Raw genomic sequence first — 16,782 nt, 5'->3', positions numbered from 1 at the left:
GGGGGAGCGAAAAAAATAGGAACACTTGCAAGATGCTTTCGTCTTGCAAAGCAAGACCATAGGGAAAATCGTCTTGCGAAGCAGCTCATAAACGGAAAACCCTTTCGTCTAGCGGGTTTTCTGTCTTGCGAGGCATTCGTCTTGCGGGGCACCACTGTATTGCTAACTTTTTTTAGTTTTTTTTACGGGATGTGGGTGGCGCTGTGGGTTAAACCACAGAGCCTAGGACTTGCCGATCAGAAGGTCGACGGTTTGAATCCCCGCGACGGGGTGAGCTCCCGTTGCTCAGTCCCTGCTCCTGCCAACCTAGCAGTTCGAAAGCACATCAAAGTGCAAGTAGATAAATAGGAACCGCTCCGGCGGGAAGGTAAACGGCGTTTCCGTGTGCTGCTCTGCTTCACCAGAAGCGGCTTAGTCATGCTGGCCACATGACCTGGAAGCTGTACGCCGGCTCCCTTAGCCAATAAAGCAAGATGAGTGCCGCAACCCCAGAGTCAGCCACGACTGGACCTAATGGTCAGGGGTCCCTTTACCTTTACTAACTTTTTTTTTAAAAAAAGATAACTTGTGGGCAGTCTCGCCTATAGTTTAACAACTGCAGATATTAAATTGGTTGTTCAAACCTCAAATAATTCTCTCCCCCCCAAAAAAAAACCCCCAGGTCCATGAGCAGCATCCTAAGTTACTCCACAGCTAATATCATTTGTAACCCTGTTTATACAAAGAATAAAAATGGTCAGAGGCCCCCTTAAAAGAGCTTCTGGTAGCTGCTTTTTTATGTTAGCCGCTTTGAGACTCCTTCGGGTAGTGATAAAGCGGGCTATCAAATCCAAACTCTTCTCTTCTTCTCTATGAAAGTTTTGAAGTTGAGAGATGGCAGTGGAAGCTGTTTCTCCCTCTACCCCATTGCAATGCCCCTCAGGGAAAAAAACAATTAGTTTGTATACCAGGTTTTCCAGCATTCCAGTAAAAGCAGGGGTCAGCAAACTTTTCCAGCAGGGGGCCGGTCCACTCTCCCTCAGACCTTGTGGGGGGCTGGACTATATTTTGATGCAAGAGCACCACGAGCCCCAGTTGCTGCTTACCTGTATCTTGCGAGCGGCAGGGACTGTCAGCGGCACCGGAGGGACGATGAGCAATGTGCAAAAGGGCTCCGGAGAGGGGCTGCTTAAAATGGCAGCCGCTCAAGCACTGCTGCTGCTGGCACCAACAAAGCCCAGCCCCCTTCCTCCTCTAGGCAGGGCGGGGAGAAGCCAGGAGGGAGGGAGGATGTGCCGCCACTGTGTGAGGGAGAGGGAAAGAACACGCATGCGCTGGCGATCCATACAGCAATTCCCTGAACATTTGCGGGCCGGATCCAGAAGGCCATGGGGCCCTTAGCTTGCTTACCCATGGGTAAAAGGATCTGAGATAAGCGTGTATGTGTATTGCTTTGTATAGAATTTCATTAGAGGTTTTTTAACATATTGAGCAATAAAATCCAAACTCTTTTATAGAAAGATAATGAAATGCAATACATAAAAGAAAATAATATAAAGAAAAGTATTCCAACCAAGCCCCTTTCATGTAAATTGTTTTTATTTTGGTGGTGGTAATAGTCAGATGCCCTTGTTCCTAAACAGCAAAGATGTCGTCTTGTACATAAACAATACTGAAAATGAAGATCAAACGCTTTGAAAGAATGGCTTTATAATATTCTTGTATATATTCATCTACACCAAAATTTACCTTTCAGAGGCTAATCTAAGCATTCACCATAGTGTTCTTGTTTACACAATGATAATATCACACAATTAATCAGTACTCTATTTGGAGTTTTGTTTGTTTATAATACTATTAGCATTGCATTGGATAGTTTGCAGAAAGCAGATTGACTCCTTAATGCATTAAATCCTTTGAAAAGGATATTTCAGACTAAATTGCTCTGGCTTCTTATTTGTCATTGTATCATCTGTGAGAACTAAAAATCAATCATCCATTGTGCTTTTTTCCTATTCAGGAGGGGATGGGGAGCTCATAGTCACAGTGCAAGGGAATTTCATGATGCTACAGAGAGAGAAAGCAACAATTATAAGCACCCTCTAGTACATTACTGAATAAAATATGGATAATATTTTTCACGTGTTTTCATATAAACTCTTAAGCCTGTAAAGAACACTTACGACTGGTGTTCCAGTTTGCCCCTGCAATCGTGGGTGCCTGGGGCCTTTGGTGCCATGCAGTGTGCATGGCCTTGGCATCAAAATTTGTGGGTGCCTGGCCCCTTCATGGATAATTTTGTGAGTGCTCAGGCACCCAGGGCCTCAGGGAGTTGGCACCTATGACTTAGGATGATATTCAATTGCAGCCAATTGCAGGAAGAGACTTACACAACAGCCATTCTAGGACTTTCTGAGCCCTTACATTCTAGCCTGATCACTAAGCTTATCCAGTAGAGTACTGTTAGTTGCCCCATGTATTACAAAGACAAGACTGGCCTCAACCAGAAATCAAGCATTTAGTGTTGCTATGGAACTTTTCCCCCATGCTGTGGAACTTTTTCCAGCAGAGATTCAGAGATTCAGAGCACCTCATGAAGACTTCTTTATGCCTATGCAGCTATGATTGGTGATCATTAAACTTGGGAGCAATCTTGTTGCACATCCACTTACATCAACACAAGTGATTTCTCGGAAACATATTTCCAGGAAGTATGTTTAAGGTTTTGTAGCTTTAATAAAGTTTATCTGCAATGAGCTATGGAGGCACTATTGCCACAAGCTGTGAGGAAACCCCTCTTTGCTACCACTGTTTTGTCGAAAATAATCCCACACTTTAGTGTTTGTTTTCTTTGCTTAAGATATAACCTTTTACTTGGCTCTCACTCGTTTACTGCTGCCACCATACATTTAAATACTAGGTCAATTATGTGCCTCTGTTTACCCAACAGTAACTGTGGGACAAAACAGCACAGTTTCTACTTTAAATGGTAAAACAAAGTAAATCATATTTTATTTCAAAAGAATTCTTATAAACATGGATACTATGAACTTAGTAACAGTTTCTTTCACTCAGAATAGTTTCAAAATAAGGTTTGTCTTTAACAATTTTGCTCTTGAGTGATTCAGTTCCTCCCCCTTTTCAAACCTACAGCAATTTCCCCTAAGCAACCCCTACCCAGTTAACATTAATCAGCTGGGCACTGAGGATTCCCTCTGGAGCCTCTCCAGGTTCTTTCAGGAGTTCTGAAGTATTTACCAGGATCCAACAACCTCAGATGCTCAGCAATCTCAGGGACCCTTGGCTTCAGAGCTGTCTTAAAGGTTGTCTCTTGGGACACATGTTCTTCCCCGCAGTAACCCTTAGCTGCAGCCAGCGATTTCAGCTCTTGGCTTCTCTCAGGAGTCCTTAGCCTCCTGGTCCCCTGCCTGACTTCAGCTTCTTCCTTCAGTTGAATCTCCTGTCCTCTTCTGTGCACACAGGCTCATTATCCACTGTGCTGTGAGAACTGCTCTTTATGCTGCATGATAACTATAGCAAAACTGTCCATGACATGTAGTGATGATGACTCTCCTGGGTCTAAGAAACAAGTTTGCTGGCAGGGCCAGCTCCAGGTTTGTGAGAGAGAGACTGCCACGGTGCCCTGCGGTGGGTCCTCAACTTGCTGTACAATCAGTTCAATAGTATTGCATATCTTCACACAGAGTGTGAGATTGTAAACTGGCTATTATTTTTGAAAATCCCATCATATTTTGTTCCATTCTAGCTGTTATAGCAAAGGAAGCATTAATACTTAATCAGATTTTATAAGCGGCAGAAAGGCTTGATAATTTTGCTTCCAACTATTCTAAATGGTAATCAGGTGTTAGATTTCTTGTCTCTGACCAGGAGGGACGAGCCATTGAGGCATAATTCCTCTCCCCTCCAAGCTTGTATGAGCCATGATTTTGCTCAGGTTGCACCTATAAATTATCATTTATATGGCAAAATTGCTACATAAGGAGCTTTACAACGTGTTTCCGAGCAATCCTCAAAATGATCATTTTATAGATGCAAAGGAAAAGACAATCTTTTTGACAAGACCACCCAATTTCTTTCATCAAACTGCAATTAGAACTCATCATAATTGTAGTAAGTGTACGGCATTTGATAGAACTTAGGGGTTTGTTTGTTTGTTTGTTTTTTAAAGTAGACCTCATAACTCCGTTTTTTAGGCACCATTACCTAGAGGCGGTTCCAGAATGCAGTCTAATCGAACTAATGTCCTTCCTATACCCTGTGGACTAATTGAATCAATGCAGTAAGGAATCAAGTATGCTTAAATAAAATGCCCAGTGAAGGATGCTGAGCAAGGAGAATGATGACCACTATTAACGTTTTGGTGAAGACTAAGAAAAGTAGTGACTAGAATAAATAACATGGGTAGTAAGGACAGAAAGTATTCAAAATATAATGGCTGTTAGCTTTTAATGGACAGAAGTAATTAGTTCAGGAAATGGTATATAATTCCTTTTTTATTTTGTGTCACCCAGTTCCTGTTCTTTCTGTGTATTGATTGCATTAGCTATTGGCCTTAGCAATACTAGATATAAATATAAATACAATAAATTAATTCAATTCCTCCTTCCCCATGGAGTACCCTGTCCCACTTTCCATGCTATTTTGGAATGTCCTTGACCTTGAGCAGATTTGGAGGGGCACAGGGAGCTGAAGCAGAAAGGAAGAATCAGCAAAATTTGCCTCTTTCCTCTTAACCTTACTGGAAGTCTCTGCTGGATCAAAGCTATTACATGAGTGGAGTGTCAGCACTGGATTCCAGCCCATTTTTTAAGTCTAGTGGACTTTTTGCATAACTTATCTGCTACATACAATATCACATACAACTGTGGTAGAATCATACAATTGGAAAGGACCCCAAGGGTCATCAAGTCAACGTCCTGCCATGCAGGAATCTCAACTAAAGCATCATGAACATGAAATCTATTACGGTCAGAGACCAGCTTGAGAAACACAAATGGAACTAAAGTCCCAATAGCAAAACAAACATTTAAAACAATACACAGCAATGGATTTTAAGTTTAAAAGTGCGATAGGCATATAAACACATAGAAACTTTAAAATAGACTACCTTAGAGAAATGACCCAAAGTTGCCCATGGATCCGGGTTTGGGAATTATATTAACAAACTAGATTGAATCGGGGAATGGTCTACGCCTACAGATCTGTGCGCAGAATCTGGCAACAATTCGGGTTATCTTGGGGTCTTTGCCTAACAGGAGAAGATTGAATTTTTGCTTTGCCGGGAGGTCAGCAAGCCTCACCAGCAGGGGGGTCAATGGTTTCTCTGTGTGCCTCATCGTAAAAGGGACATCTAAAAAATATGTGTTCAGGGCTTCCTATATCCCCCAAACGACAGGCGCAAATTCTCTGGTCATATGGGACTTTTTTAAAGGATCCTTCCAAAACCGGCGAGGGCAGAGCCAAGCTTCTGGCAAGTGTAAAAGCCCTTATTGCATTTTTGGATACAAGAAAAAAGAGAGATGCTGCAGGTACACCTATATATCTCTCGATTTCTAAAATTTTGTAGTCGGGGCACCTTGTCTCTCAGTGTCTATAATTCTTTTCCTAACCATTGCTAACTAAAGCATCAATGCGTCGCTCAGCCAGATACAAATCTACGTAACAGTTACCTTGTTCAACCCATGTTTTACCAGCTCACACAAATATCATGGGGGACTTTGTCAAAAGCCTTACTGAAATCAAGATACACTATGTCCACAACATTCCCCTGATCCACCAAGCTTGTAACTCCATAAGAAAGGGAGGGGGATTTAATTCATTTGCCATGTCTTGTTTTTGAGAAACTCATGCTGGGTCTTAGTAATTCCCATTGAGTCTTCAACAAGAGAGAATGCTAATTGAGGAAGAACAGCCGTATATTGTACCATTTCCAATGTAGTTCTATTTTTTTCAAGTAAATCTAACCACAGGGTAAAAATAAGTGAAATGAAATATAGTGGAATAAGTCCTTTACGAAATTCACCCTGCAGACACACAAATGAAGTTCAAAGGGAGTGGCCCATTGGGCATATTCACAGCCAGCTTTTAGCTGGGTGGGTTTTTTCTTTTTAACATATAAAGTTTTGTGGTTAATGTGAGTGTGCTACCACCAGGCTTATTTTCCTGCTGACTCCATATTTTACTGTAGACTGTTGTCTGAGTTTACTGAATTTTAAAACAGTTTTAATTATTGACTGTGGTCAGTTGGAAACAGCAAGCTTCACAGCTAAGGGGGACTTCATATAATTTCATCCCCATTTGTCTATCCATTCCCTACACATTCCCTGACTCATCCAGAAGGGTCCTCCAATTACCAGAGTTTTAAATGTTGACCGCACTGGTCACAGGAATAGGGCTTCTAACCAAGCTCATTACACATACATTTGTGGTGATCTACAGCTTTTAATGGTACTGAGCTTTTACCAGAGAACAAGGCAGTGATTCTGGTAAATCATGGTTTTCATAAACCGTTCTTTACCATTATAGCTGAACTGGGACACACACACTTTTCCTCCTGGGTATGTGGTTGAAGTTTTCTGTGCATAGAAATTCACTTGAGCAAGATCTCTTTGAAAAACAAGATCATATATTTTCTTTTATCAAAACATGGTTTACATGAATAAACATCATACTGTTTCGAGGATTATTGGTTGTGCATGAAGTCACCCATAACTTAGTCATTTATTTATTTTAAAACTGGTGTGATGTATTTATTTTTGTCCTGACAAATTAAAAAAGGGGGATTAAAAAGTTTTTCTTTTGTTTTTGCTATTGTTTTCAGTTTAAGATGAAAAGGCTTTTTATATTTCTAGAGAACATAGCAAAACTGTAACATAACTTTTAACATGTGGACTGTATAAAGTAATATACTCCAGAATACAGATGGTTAACCCTACTACACTGGGAACACATTATTGATGAAATTCTTTAGGCTCTGGTACCGGTGGGAGCTATTTGAAACCTGCAGCTGAGAATACTGAACAGCAGTGATGCAGATGAGCTCTATGAGTTCTTCCCCTTTTACCAAATGTTTTGCCAGCCAATCAAGTAGTTTTTGTTTTTGTTTAATTAAGTGTTCTGACAATATGAATTGATACTATATCATGTCTTATTTGCACATATGTCTGGAAGTCAAAGGGGTGCTGAAAATACCTAGAAGGGGCTTCAGCATTTTGCTGCCTATCAAAATAGTAGAATTGCTACCTAAATATTGCCAGAAGCAAGCTTAGGGGTTCCACTGCAGGTGAGCTATCTGAGGAGTTGCATGGGGATAGTCTCCTTCGCCCTCCCCAACATCACTTTTGCTGTTCCCATAGTTCGCTATGCATTGGGGGCTATATTTCTGCAGCAGAAAGTCCACTCTACTCATGGGATATCACATTTCTAAATTGCATGTGGAGTCAACATGATTAGGAAAGGCTTCCCACTGCAGACATACAGAGAGGCCTGGGGGAGCAATGATGTTGACACAGTGCAGGGGACAAGACCAGGGAGCACATCTGCCCTTCCCCTCTTCTCATGTAAGGAGGTATGCCTGAAGAGAATTTAAGACTACAGTGGTACCTCCGGTTATGGATGGGATCAATTCCGGAGGCCTGGCTACATCCCAAAAACTTCGTAACTGGAGGCGCCCTTCTGCTCACACATGCAGCGCGATTGAGCACTTCTGCACATGCGTGTGTGGGTATACTTCCTGGTTTGCAGCATTCGCAACCTGAAGTTTACATATCCAGAGGGATACGTAAGCAGAAGTATGACTGTACCAAAATTCCTCAGGTCAGGTGGGTGAGATGAGGGCATGTTCCTAGATGCCCAGCGTTGCTGTTTTCTGAACAGCACAGTATTGATGGTAATATAGTTTTCTGCTGTTTTAATCCTTGTTTCAAAGTTCATGGCAAATTGATTTTTGTAAGACAAGTATTCTACACCCACCCCTTACTCGAGATACCTCTAGAAACAAAATTGACAGAATAAATGTTTCCTCTTATAACCAAGCAAACAGCAAGAACTCAGGAGGGATACATCAGGTTGTGTCATAAAGTTGACATATCTTGTCACTTCTCCAGTGCTCCCGAGAAATGATTGCTCTCTCACTTTGCACCTGTGGTTTGGGTTTTTGGCTTTTGATAGTCACTGTATAGATCATTTATCTACTTGCCTGGTATTTTCTTGAAGGCTTCCAAGAAACATACATTTTATTCCTGTGCCCCAGGAAGCAATAGTACTTTATGCAATTATATTATTTCACTTGTCTTGCTTTGATTGCATATGTGTATGTTGTTGTTGTTTTATCTGAGTGGCATGATGGTTTGAGCCATCTGGACTGTTTTACTACAATATTCCTTGAATAGTTCACTGCTGCTTATTTAGCTTTCACTGTAATTTTGAGTTAATAGCTAGGGGTTCAAGGTTTTGTATGGAAGTGCTACTATTAATAATATTTTGTTTGCACCCTTGAGATTCCATATCTCATCCTCCCTTTATGGGTAGTAACAGAGCCAGTGTGGTGTAGTAGTTAAGAGTGGTAGACTCGTAATCTGGTGAACCGGGTTCGCGTCTCCGCTCCTCCACATGCAGCTGCTGGGTGACCTTGGGCCAGTCACACTTCTCTGAAGTCTCTCAGCCCCACTCACCTCACAGAGTGTTTGTTGTGGGGGAGGAAGGGAAAGGAGATTGTGAGACGCTTTGAGACTCCTTCAGGTAGTGATAAAGCAGGATATCAAATCCAAACTACTACTACTACTACTACTACTACTACTACTACTACTATTCTTCTTCTTCTTCTTCTTCTTCTTCTTCTTCTTCTTCTTCTTCTTCTTCTTCTTCTTCTTTTCCTTCTTCAAGACAATGGATATGAGCTTGAGATCTAATCTATATCCCCAGAAACAAGGCCCCAGAATCAACACATTTATCATTTCAGTATATGTTGAGAACCTTTCTATTCACCTTGGTGTTTTCTGACATGTGAGGCTAGACATTATGGCTTTAACAATTTTTTGGTTATTCATTATTTTTAAACATTTATTGGTTTTTAATTGTACTGTATATTTGCATATTTTATTGTTTTACATTTTATCATTGTACACCATCTGGAAATGTGAGCATGGTGAGCAGCATATAAATATTTTAAAATATTACACAAATGGGAGAATGAGGTAAAAGAACGAGATGGTAGTGTTTTGGTGTGTACTACTTGCAGATGCACTCCCAGTGATACACCCCACACACACCTCCAGGGAGCAAGGCCTGAGTAAAGAAGGTGAACAAACTGGGCAGGACAACATTCTTTGATTTTAAAAATTGGCCATAACTTCATTGATTTCAGATGTAGGTTGGATTTGACTTAAGCATTGGGTGTATATCAGGGGTCAGCAACCTGCAGCCTGTGGGCCACAAGCGTCCCACGGGAGTTGTTTAAACAGCCCACGAGTCACCCTCAAACTGAGCTGCCCGGTCGGCGAGTCCCTGAGCACTGCCCTAAACCGGTGCAGCACAGAGCGGGGACTCACTTCTGTGGCACTGAAAATCACATCTGCGCATGGGCAGACACCAGAAATTGTGTCTGCACAGACGCAATCCGGCCCACAGAGCGATCTCCGCTTGAGTGAACCGGCCCAGGCGAGGTAAACCCCTGGTGAATATCCTTCAAAGTCTTCCCCCCCCCCCGGTGGAGGGCTGTTGCATGACAGGGTCAAGCCCAGGATTAACAGGTCCTTTGCAAACCACAAGTCTACATGGATAACCCTCCCAACCACTGAAGGAAGCTCTATATGGCCCATCTGCCACACAGCTTTTGGACAGAGACTTCCTACTAGACCCCTGTTATCACACATTTCTGCACCATGAACCCCGAAATCAGACACAGACAGCTTTTATCAGGTCCCAAGCCCCACCCATTTGACCCTGCCGAATTGGCCAAGATTCAAATAAACGGGGGGGGGGGGAATATCTGCCACTCCTCAGTGGGCAGCCTAAGAGTTCCCCAACAGCCAACTGCCTAACCCAGGTGTTGCTCCCAAGGGGTAGGTGTTTAGAGTGATGGGCTGCAACAGCTGCTCACCCCGTGACCATTCTCACTGTAGGTAGCAGATACATTAAGCCCTCCTTGAGGACAGTGTTGGACATGGTACCGGGGCTGCAGGGAATAAGGGGATTGGCAAAAGTTTCATCTCTCCCCTCCCCCACCAGCCAGCTTCTCCACCAGTGTGCATCCACCCTACTAGTGCTTCAATCCTGCCCCTCTCTGTCCCTGGTAGGCAACAGGGATATTGGCAAGCAAAGGCCAAGTGGCTGCTGCTGCCCCACGCTGCCATTTGCAGGGGTCCTCCACTGGATCAAATGCCTTCCATAGATGGAAGGATACAGGAACCCAACAGAGATAATGAACAAGAAAGAGAAAAGATCAGGGAGTGTTTTCCTATTTGCCAACATCGAGAAGCACACACTGGTGCAGTTTTATTCAGTGAGCCATAATTGTAATCTGTTTTTAGCTACTGTGTTATTTAATTTTTTTGTAGAAAGTCTACTTGAAAATTAGCTGGGAGATGCAATGATCTAGTTAGTAAACAATCATCCTTATCAGTTATTTATTTATTTTTAATTAAGAAGCAATGTCAGTTGAAGATAGCATCACAAAAGTATCAGCTCTTCCTTGTTTCAGAAATTCTAATGTTTGCGGCTGCTGGAGGCTTGTCGCTTAAGTAATTTGCATTAACCATGTCTAGGAATGAGGGCATTCTGCCCAGCAGCATCTGCTGCCCCTACAAGAATTAAGGTGATAAAGAGAAAACCAGGAAATTACCATTAACTTCAGAGGAACCCTGACTCATTCAACAGACATGCAAAACCTGAGACAGACATGCATCAAAAGGAAGCCCATAACAAGGGTGTGGTGGGGAACCTAAGTAATACCATAGTTCCAAAAAGGCTTAGTTATTTACAGAAAGGGGGGGAGAGTTTAGAGAGCTGATTATATATTATAAAGGGGAAAGGCCTTTCACTTCCCCTGGCCTGGCCCTCACATCCTGTCCACCAGTAAGTGTGGATGGCCTGGCAATATGTACCTCACTCTTCTACAAAAAATATCCCGCCTAGAAATGTGACTGCTTCACCTAACAGAGAAGGCTGGCTACAGGGCTGATCAGATACTTGAATTCTCCTGGAAACAAGTCAAGGGACTCATTCAGAAAAGTAGTAGTACTTACTTGTTATCCATATACAATACAATTGTTCCAAACTGGAACAATTTCCATTACCCATTTATCAACATTGCATTGTTAAAATAAAAGGGTTGTGTACCACCCCAAATCTCAAAACTGTTCCAAGCGCTCACCCAGGGTTGTATTTCTGTTGGGAAATCAAGACACAACAGAGACCAGTGTCTTTAAGAAATATGGTTTATTGTACACATATTTTAGACCTAGGTCTACTTTGAAAAGAGTTCAGAGCAGTACATCTCCAGAGGGGCTTGTTCCTCCCAGCAGTACAGCACTGTAGTCCAGGCATCATTTCTGTGCTTCTATCCCAGTCTGCCAAGATGGCCTCTAAATTTCAAAAGGACACATTATTTACCTTGTGAAATCACACTTCCTGTAATCTCCCCCTCCCGGCTCTATTTACCCAAAGCTCTGGCAGTGGGTCATTGACCGGCCATTGTCCAGCTACTATTCCCTGATGGACCTTCTCTCCAAGCGATTTCCTGGTTTAGCCTGCCTTTTCAATCTAACATCTGACATCTTCCCTTCAATATTGTAAATATTATCTAAATTCTACCATTTATTGATTTCTAACATTCCCCAAATCTATCAGTTATGGGTGTCCTTACACTTCCAAACTCTGTTACCCCAGATATTTAAAAAAATACATTCGTGTTAGACAGTGCCAGAAAAAAAGAGGTGCCAGAACTCGCCATGAACACCTCCCTTGTTCTCTTATAATGGCAATGGCATCTGAAAGGTGCCAGAACTGAGTCCTGGTGAGTTCCTCCTGTCTCTTCATTCTCATTAGCACTTGTATGCTGGAAGAAGGCAGTCGAACAGGGAACACCAGCAAGGAGGAAGAGTGAGACCAGGAGTCTCCGGGGTTGGTAGTGAGGCACCAGCAGGACTGTGGCTTGGAACATTACTGCCAATTCTGGCAGGAGTCCATTCTCTCCTCACAGTTCAGTCTGGAATCTGCAGCTTGTTGTCATCGGTCCGTTCTAACAGCATGCCATGCTCCCACCACATTTTTGCTGCATATTTAGACTGTGATTAGAGGTGGAGAACACATGTTTTAAATAAATGAATACTGTAAATTTCTATTTATTAATTTCTGGCGATAACATTCTGATGTTTTATTGTGCTTAATCACTTTTAGGTATTTTTAAATGGTTTGGAAATGTTTTAAATAAGCTTTTATTTTTAGTTGTATTGCTATTGCTGAAGTGTTGTGATTAGCATTATTTCAACATTTTCTTTGAACTTCAATACGAGATGACATTTTCTCTGTGTTTCTCTTTTTGCCTGTTTCAGGTCTCAGGGTGGAGAATTTGGAACTGAACCAAAATCTACACACTCAGGGTAAGACTGATAATTCCTGTTACCTTTTTGCTGCAAAGTGCTTAATAATCTAAGAAATTAAATTCTAGTGAGAAGGTGCTCTACTCAAAGATGGATAACAGGCATGTTTTTGCTATTTGAAGTTATTTTGAGACAGCAGAAAGCAACGTGGCATATATGTGGGCAGTGTTTCTGCAGTTTCAGCTTTAAGAAGCCAATAAGATGGTCCTTGTTTCTATCTAGAATTGGTTGAACAAATCAGTGCTTTTTGACAGACATCTGTTACCATGTTTGAGCTTCAGGTAGGTAGCCGTGTTGGTCTGACTCAGTCAAAATAAATAAATAAAAATTGTCCAGTAGCACCTTAGAGACCAACTAAATATGTTCTGGGTATAAGCTTTTGTGTGCATGCACACTTCTTCATGTTTCAGCTGTTATTGTAGATCCTGTATTTTTGCACTGGCCATGATCCAGAGAAACATAGGACAAACTTTTTATAGTGAGCCAAAATTTAATGTCCATGGTTAAGTCTTTCTTTGAAGTTTAGGTTAAACTCTTGTTTGTAGTCCTATGGTTTGGGAAAGGGTGTGATTTCAAAGTAGATTTTGAAACATGCCTGAGATACAGTTGCTTTTTAAAATGGGAGATGTTCTGCTGAAATAAATTTCAGTTATAAACAGAAAAAAAGATTCATGGTAAGAGATTCCATGATGGAAAGGAATAAAGCCTACCAGAAGTAGAAAGTAAAATGTGCTTTATCACCTGTCAAGCATTATCAAAATGGGTTTCAGCAACCAAACTTTAATACCATAGCTCCAGGAAGTAAAAATGGATGGTTTTTCACTGAAAATAAAAATTAGGGGTATGTTAGGGCTTGGAACTGTTTTATATCCTATGCATTCCAATAAACAGAGGGGGGGGGACCTCTCAAAAAACCCCACAGCTCGAAACCTATTGAGAATAGGGATTTTCAGATGATCCTGTACTGCATTTTTACATGGAAGTAAGTTTGTTTAACAGAATTTACTCACAATAAGTAGCAGTCTGCTGTGATTTAACAGCCAACAAAGTAACTGTGAAAGTTGAACTGATAACCTTAACACTGTTTCCAGAATGCTCTGCGTTTAAGACTGTTTTATAGGATTATGGATAATAAACTCAAGTGCTTGTTTACACAGAGATGCTCTAGTTAGCATTCCACTGAGATAAAGCTTATAAGGTAACATCATTTGTATTACACAAATTAGCTGTCATGCACAGAACATTTGGGCAGACAACAAAAGCCCCAAAGAGCAGAAAACCCAAGCCCAGGAGAACTAGCTTGTCAGCTTTGTTTTGTGGTTTTGTTGATTGTGTGAAAACAGCAGTATCAAATGTATTCCAGGAAAAGTGATATGCCTCACTACCCCCTTCCACTGTAAAAATACAACCTCAACTGTTTAAAACCAAGTATATGGTTCCATTCACGAAATGCCTCTGAAGGGGGTTGCATAAATGAAGGTTTTTCCTAAACAACATCTGGGGGGGGGCAAAGGTTTGCTGTACCCAGTTGTCCCTGAATGTACAAAACTTGCTTTCTTTTAAAATGTATTTTTACATATTATGATGGGGAATATTATTGTTGGGTTATTCAAGAATCAGGAACTTCCTCTGCATTCCCATCATTCTTGGTCTGCTCCTTGACCAGTAACATTTGATTAACAACCTTGAGATGAAACCATATTTTTGTTAACCATTCTGATATTGTTGCATGCCACCCCAATCTCTGAGTAGTGCGAGATTCCAGGCGTTCCAGGCCCTTACCCAGGGTTCATGTTTCCTTTTAGAATGAGGCATGGTGGAGACTGTGATTTATTTACACATGCATGCAACCTGAGCATACGATGAAGAGGTTCACAGCATTATCACCCCAAAGGGGTCTTGTTTCTCCCATAGCAGCAACCTTGATTCAAACAGAAATCAAACATTGCTCTACAGCATTGCTCTTCCCTCCCTCTCCAGCTTGCTGATTTCCTTCTAGATCACATCACTGCCATATCCTCCAACTATCCCTATTTTAATGGGACATTCCCAGAATAACAGAAGTCATCCCAGCTTCATCCCAGAATGTCCTGGGGTTGAGCTGGTGCTTGCAGCCAGCACTGATGCTTGCAGTGGTGTCATGCTCTCGCAAGGGCGCAGCACCAAAAGATGCATTTGTTTTGGTATTGTGCTCCCATACAAGCCAACTGACTCGTGCGGCAACAAAAGACACACTCTCATGTCCCAATTTTCATCAGGGGAATGTTGGAGGATATCCCCTGCTACCTCTGCTCCAAACTCTGTGTGCATGCACACTTCTTCAGATACACTGAAACAGAAGTCACCAGGCCCTTCTCTATAGTGAGAGGGTGGGGAGGGATATTACTCAGAAGGGTGGTGGGAATGGGTGATTGGCTGATAGGTGTGGTAAACCTGTTGATGACTGTTAACAACTGCAATTGGTCTTACAGGAAAAAGCAAGGGGTGAGATGGCTAAAAATAGCTTTATCATGTATAATGAGATAAGAATCCAATGTTTCTATTCAGACCAGGTCTCTCCATGGTTTTAAGTTTGGTAATAAGTTGCAATTCAGCAACTTCTCTTTCCAGTCTATTTCTGAAATTCTTTTGTAATAAGACAGCTACTTTGAGATCTTGTATAGAATGTCCTGGGAGATTGAAGTGTTCTCCGACTGGTTTCTCTGTCTTGTGATTCCTGATATCAGATTTATGTCCATTTATCCTTTGACTATAACCCCGCCAGGAGGCTAGCCTTGCTATTCCAAGAATTAGAACACTCTGTCACAAGAGACTAGGGCCCTGCGGGACTTGACATCTTTCGGCAGGGCCTGCAAGACAGAGCTGTTCCACCAGGCCTTTGGCCAGGGCACAGCCTGACTCCCTCCTTTGGCAATCTTCACAGAACTCTAGCCCAATGGTTGCCATCAATTTGATTTGAATTAATTTTATAAAGAAATGATTTTAGAATGTTGTATTATTTTATTGTTGTTAGCCGCCCTGAGCCCGGCTTCGGCTGGGGAGGGTGGGATATATTATTATTATTATTATTATTATTATTATTATTATTATTATTATTATTATTAATTGAAGCCTTGATAAATTTCATACTTCCTGGATCCAGGTATTAGAGGGGTCTGGCATGCAGCTTATTTCACCCTTCCCCCCCCAAAAAAACCCCACCATATAACAGGGATAAGGAACTATGTGGCTATCTGGATGGTGCCATCATTCCTGACCATTGGCCATACTTACTGGGGCTGATGGAACTTACTGACTAGCTTACTCAATTTCAGATTGCTGGCTTATGGGAGCCCTTGAGCATTTGCACTACTTTGGCAATGAAAGGGAACAAGCTGATGAACAAGCAAGTTGTTCCGTTTTGATTATGGAATTGTGAAATGTAAGGATACTTGGAAACGAAACGGAAATGGGAGTGTTTCCTATGAAAGCTAGCCATGGGATGCTGTGCAGTTTTGAGTGAAAATCACCTGTGCATATATCTCCTAGGAAATCCCACGGAAACTTTAGAAGGTGCACTTGTTTTCTGTAGTTACTAATGACTCGAAACTGATTTAGTGCCATAGGGTTCCTCATCCCAGTCATGAAGATCTGCTTTCAAATGTAGGTGATGAAAAGGAAATCCTGCTTTTTTAAAACCAGAAGTACATGGCCTTCTGCAGTTTCATTATTTCAGTGCTCAGAGTTCTCTCTTTATAATAAAATGGTACATAGAATGACTGCATTAGGTTAATCCATAGATTATAGGATAGGGCTGAAATGAAAAGGTTTTGAAACTTTAATTTTATGTAGTCTAGGAAGGAAAAAGATGTTTAAATGGAACAAATCTAATTGAATTATATAAACTTTAAAGGGAAGTACTTGATAATGTCAGAAAGATTAGCTTCTTCTAGCACGGCATAAATGATGAGTCTATGAAGCAAAAGACAGTCTCAGAAATTTGAATTCAAATAGGCAAGGAGGAGTTCTTTGTGTAACCTGGCAAAAATGCAGGAAAGTCTTGCAGGCACCATTACTCAAGCAAGTCTAGACTATACAGCAAAAGACAAAACAATACACTGTATAGTTAGTATAGTATAGACCAGGAAATGCTTAGGAATCTTCCAGACCTACCAGTGGTGATTTGTATTTTAATTTATTTTGA

The 16,782-nt window shown here is 41.5% G+C and overlaps 1 protein-coding gene across 25 annotated transcripts in view; it reads left to right on the top strand.

Moving 5' to 3' along the window:
- Positions 1-16,782, top strand: part of PTPRD (protein tyrosine phosphatase receptor type D) — a 1,176,641-nt gene that overhangs the window by 442,709 nt on the left and 717,150 nt on the right. For all 25 annotated transcript variants that reach the window (XM_082204501.1, XM_082204490.1, XM_082204511.1 and 22 more), the window contains one exon: positions 12,552-12,599. The gene's annotated coding sequence lies outside the window, so the exon portion shown is untranslated. The remainder of the gene's footprint in view (positions 1-12,551; positions 12,600-16,782) is intronic.

Source organism: Podarcis vaucheri (assembly GCF_965113315.1).
Source record: "Podarcis vaucheri genome assembly, chromosome: 17".
In the NCBI taxonomy this organism is placed as follows: domain Eukaryota; kingdom Metazoa; phylum Chordata; class Lepidosauria; order Squamata; family Lacertidae; genus Podarcis; species Podarcis vaucheri.
This window is presented reverse-complemented; position numbering and strand designations above follow the sequence as displayed.